Raw genomic sequence first — 5,019 nt, forward strand, 5'->3', positions numbered from 1 at the left:
CCCGCTTCCCCACCTCGGGCTCCTGGCGCCTGAGACCCTGCAGCCTCCAAAGCCCGGGTCGAGTAGGGCTCCCCCCGCGGCCCGGCCGGGGCTGCGCCCCCTTGTGCTCTCCCCAACTTGCCTTTGTTATTCCAGCTCCCTTCCTCGCCTCGCCTCCAACACCGCGGCGGACTGCAAAACACGGAGCGCGGAGCCACTGCCACACCTGGAATCCGCAGCGGGCGCCGCGCCGAAGCCTCCCCTGCCTGTGCGGGGAGGGGAGCGCGTGCGGGCGCGCGTGTGTGTGTTCAACCCATGCTGCGCGAACGCTGATTATGATTTGGGACTGAGGGTGCCGCAAATCATGAGCGGTGGGCTTGTGGAAGGGGTGTAGATGAAGAAGCGAGGAGAACGTGTGTGCTTGTATGTGTATGTGAACGTGAGGCTTTAGTACACAGGGTAATGTTTTGTTTTTTGAGTGTATGTGGGGATGTACAGCGATGTGTGTGTGCGTGTGTAATTGAATATTTCTGTGAGTGTGCTTGCTAAGGCAGTGTGCACACATATCTGTGAGGGCAAGTGTACGTGTTTGTGCGTGTGTGTATGAGTGTGGAAGCGTGTTTGTAATACTGAGTGTGGGCGCGAATGTGTATGCGGTTTGTGTAGGAGTTTCCGAATGAGTGGCAGTGGACCTGAGCCACTTAGATTCTGTTGGGGGGTGCGAGGAGAACGCCACGAGTGGGCGCACCCAGCTGTGCCTTGTGAGTGTCTTCTCTCTGAGCGACCCCTGGGGCAGTGCCCTGCTCGGGACAGAGGGCTGGGCCCTGGTTCGGCCGCCCCCACCCTGCCCTCGCGTTTTGGGGCCAGGGCACTCCCCGCCGGGGCTCGGAGAATCCCTGCACTGCTGGAGGCGAGGCGTGCTGGCGACAGACCCTGTGCTCCGTTCCCTCCCAGCCGTCGGTGTACCTCGCTCCAGCCTCCACCTCCGGTGGTGGGGTGTCCTCTGCTCGCCCCACAAGTCTGTGCCTGGGCTTTGGGAGAACCCCAAAGCCCCCTTCAGGGCAAGGCTTTGGCGATCTTGTTAACAACTCGCTCACGCCCAGTTCGGGTACCTGACTGCGTTCGCAGCCCGCAGTGCACTTCCTTCGCGGGCATGCGAGCAAAGGAGCGCCAGTGAGCTGGATGATTTTTAGCCCCCTCCCCAACTTGGTCCTTTCCTAGGCTCGGCAATTCTCTCCTAATTCCAAACTTGTTGGGTCGGAGGGGGTGGCCAGGGAGTAGTGGGGGGGAGGGGCAGAAGAGGGAGGTGAGTGCCCGGGTTGGGGTTGGCGCGCGAAACCCATCACAGCCAGAGAGGGGAAAGCTTGGAGAGGGCCCAGGCGGAAGAGCGGGGAAGAAAGAAAGCAAAGGAAGAGAAAGGAAAGGCGAGGAGAGAAAGAGGAGAAAAGGAAAGGGAGAGAGAACGGTGAGAACGCAGAGAGCGCGCGAGCAGAGCCCAGCCAAGCGCTGGCGGCCGCGGCGGGGTTGCGTTCCGCTCCGTCCGCTACTCCGCACCGGCTTTTGCGGCCGGCCGGCGGCGCGGGGCCCTTTGGAAATAGAATAGCCAATGTAATCTGACACTTCAACTTGCTCGGCTCCGGGCGAGTTGATTCACTTACTCACCCCCTAACGCCGAGTTCCTTTTCACTGTCTGTGGACATTAAAAAAGCGAGCGGCGGCGGGCGCCCGGGAGAGCGAGCGGCCGGGCGGCGGGCGGGCGAGCAGCGGTCGGGCGGCTAAGCGAGCTAGCAGCGCCGGCGTAGCGCAGTGACCCTAGCCCTGGTCGGCGCTGAGCAGGAGCCGGAGCGGAGCCGTTCTCGGCGCCCTCGCAGCGCTCCTCCCGGCCCGAGCCAGCCCTGCCCGGAGGCAGCGGCGGCGGCGGCGGCGGCGGCGGCGGCGGCAGCGGCGCGTCCTCCAGCGGCGGCAGCAGCGCACGCAGCGCCTGGTAAGTTTGGGGCCAGACCCGGGATCCCGCTGGCCCTGGGCCTTCCTCCCGCTCCCTCTGGACTCTCGGGGTGCGAGCATGGGGTGCCGGGTGCTGGGGCTTTTTCTTTTAAGGGTCCAGCGGGGTTAGGCGAGCTGGGCGAGTGGCCGGCGACGGGGCTCCGCTGCTCTCCCCTTGGTGGCAAGGGGCCGAGGCCCAGGCAACTGGCGAACGCCAGGCTGCGCTGAGCCGGCTTGGGCTGCGCGCGGGGACCGGGGCTTGTCGGGTGTGCGGGGCGTGAGTGCGGTTGTGCGCGCGCGGACTTGCTGTCCGCCTCCCGCCGGTGCGCCTCCAGCCCTCGTTCTGTACACTGAGGACCGGGCAAAACCGGGATTCGGGGAGGGAGAGAGGAAAGGACCCGGCTAGGACTACCTCGGTCTCCCTCGCCTCCTTTGGGGAGACGCGAAGTTGTGCGCCTGTGTGTACGAAAACCGCCAGGGACGGCGCTGGATTTCTGGTGGCAAGGGGTGGTGGTGTTAAGTTGAGCATCTGAATTTTCAAGGAAAACACACACTTTTGTAAATGGGAGGTGGGGGCGCGGTTAAGTTGTTTGTGTGTGAATTGCCCCGGGAGACGCGGCGCAAGGTACGAACGGGGAACGCCGAGGGGTGTGCGTAGGGGCTTCCTATAGGTTTTTAGAAGGTGGAGGGGCGTAAGGGCAACGCCTGGACGGGGCTGCCCCGGCCAGCAGGGGAGCCGGGAGGGAAGATGTGCGTGTGTGTGTGTGCGCGCGCGCGCGTTGCAAATACGAAAGTAATTTCCCCGTGTTCTTTCTTCCTCTTCGTCTCCGGCGGCGGCGGCGGCGGCGGCGGCCCCGGGGGAGTGGGAGGCCGGCCCGGGCGGAGGTTGGGGGCCGGGGCTGGATCTGGGGGGGGGGGGCGGGCTCTGGGAGCTTGTTTCACATTCCTGGTGTCTAGGCTGGAGAGAAAACAGTGGGGAGCGCGGCCTCGATGTCTGGGGCGCGGGGCAGTGGCTCGCGTCGCCCCCTCGCCGGGGACCTCAGTCCAGGAAGCTAGCCGGGCGGCGAGAGGGCGCGGTGCGGAGGGCAGGCTCCCCGCCCGGGAGCAACCGGGGCGCGGGCGAGGGGCGGCCGCCTTCCTTGCTATTGTGCGCCAGCAGATTTTCACGGGAGACTGCCCCGGAGCCGCCGGAGAAGGCCGGGAGCCGGCCTCAGCCCCGGGTTTAAAAGACACTCCAGGAATGTAAACAACCCGGGCGGGAGCGCGCCAGGGCAGCCGGCGCTGGCCCCCCACCCCTCCCCGGGGGACAGCCCGACGGCAGGGCCGCCTGGCCCTTCCCCTCTACCTGCAGCAAACTTTTTCTTCCTCTGCTTCCCTTCCCACCTCGTCCCTCTGGCGGGGTACAGAGCGAGAGCCTCTCTCCAGGCGCAGACCAAGGGCGCCTGGCACCCGGTGCCGGACCCCGGAACCCTGGCTGCCTGGCCCCTGCTTGGGTGTCCGGAGTCCCGGCTGCGCCTGCCTGGGAGCCGCTTGCATCCTGGGCAGGCAGTGCCCGAGTAACTGGGGCTCCGAGAGCCTGCTCGCCTCCCTCCCTCCCTCTCTCCCTCCCTCCCTCTCGCTGCTCCTTCCCCCGCTCTCCCCCTTCTTCTCTCCTCTGACTGCTTTTCCAATGCCCTGACATGAGGGAGGAAGATTTAACTTGGCAGCCCAAACAAATGTTCCCTCAGAGGTCCTCCAAGAAGCTGGCGGCTGGGCTGGCAGGGTGAGGGCACTGCTCCGCCAGCCTTTTCCTCCTCCCTGCTCTGCCATAGTCATTTGGAGCCTCCTGGGTGGACAGCCCAGGGCATGGGAGAGTAGGGCCCAACCCCACAGATTTAAAATGACAGTGGGAAGCCTCCCATGGAAGCTCCTCGGTTGGCTCTGGGCAGGAGCCACCCGGAGCTACCTTTTGGTACCAAGGGTTTTCTGTAGGACTTTCTTGAGCAACAGTTTGTCTCCCTGCTGCAACCCCGGGACAGGACCTGGTGGACCAGAGGGCTAAAGAAGTGCGGTCTCCGCCCCCTATGGTTGTGAGGACAGGCTGGTTACACAGGGCAGGGCAGGAGGCCAGAGGCTGTTCCCAGAGGTGCCTGGGTTTGCTTATTTTATTTTTTTTTTTGAAGGTGGAGATAAAGAGGCAGGCACTGTGGCTGCAGAATGGGTAGCTAGGTTGGTGATGAACTCTGACTTGCCTTCCCTGGCATTTGTATGGTCCTGGGAATTTAAAAGTTGCTTGTAAGCTTTCTGGGAAATTTAGAAGAGGGAGCAAGCCCTTCACTTTCTCTGTCCTGGCTGCTTTTAGAGAGGGTCCAGAGTGGGTGGAATTCCTGGCCCCTCGCTTGCTTGCTGGCTGGCCCTGGTGGTGTGGTTTATGAATGCCCCAAGCCTTGTGCTGACCTTTCTTTCTTCAAGTTGAGGATGTTGAAACACCAGCATCAAACAAAAGACACATTGAAAGCTGTATCTGCCACAGAGCACGTGTGACTTTGGGGCCAAGGGAATGCATTTGGAGGGAGATGGTGTTTTCTTCTGAGTTTTATGATTTCAGTTGGGTTTTGTTTTTCCCAAAAGGACAGAAGCATCTCCTTGTCCCAAGTCACGAGGTTATGAAATGCTGTTTTCACATGTAAATGTCCAAACTTTAGACTTCTAAGGGTTGGTGGCAGTGACTGGGGGGTGGGGGTGGGGGGGTTCATTAGGGAGATGTTAGAAGTTTTAAATGGTTTTTGGATTGAGTTTTGAGTTATTCAGGGTATGGCTCACAAAGGAATAGAGAATCAGAAATAGCTGGACTTAGGGGAAACTTTGATAACTAGCCCTGCCTATGCAGAAAAGGATTGCTGGCTTCTTTGTGGGGACAAAATGTCCCTTTTTCCTCCTAAGGAAAGAGGGAAGGCGGATCCTCCTTTTCACAGCCAGAGGCAAAGTGAAGAAAGGTCCAGAGACTGGGGTTTGGCCTCGGAACCACGGTCTCTCTCTCTCTCTCTCTCTCTCTCTCTCTCTCTCTCTCTCTCTCTC

General features: G+C 61.6%; 1 protein-coding gene across 6 annotated transcripts in view; it reads left to right on the plus strand.

The window, feature by feature from the left end:
• Nucleotides 1-1,647: 1,647 nt before the first annotated feature.
• ZMIZ1 (zinc finger MIZ-type containing 1) overlaps nt 1,648-5,019 on the plus strand; it is a 233,806-nt gene continuing 230,434 nt past the window's right edge. For all 6 annotated transcript variants that reach the window (XM_019626021.1, XM_019626027.1, XM_019626025.1 and 3 more), the window contains exon 1: nt 1,648-1,963. The gene's annotated coding sequence lies outside the window, so the exon portion shown is untranslated. The remainder of the gene's footprint in view (nt 1,964-5,019) is intronic.

Source organism: Hipposideros armiger, unplaced genomic scaffold (genome assembly GCF_001890085.2).
Source record: "Hipposideros armiger isolate ML-2016 unplaced genomic scaffold, ASM189008v1 scaffold_652, whole genome shotgun sequence".
NCBI lineage: Eukaryota > Metazoa > Chordata > Mammalia > Chiroptera > Hipposideridae > Hipposideros > Hipposideros armiger.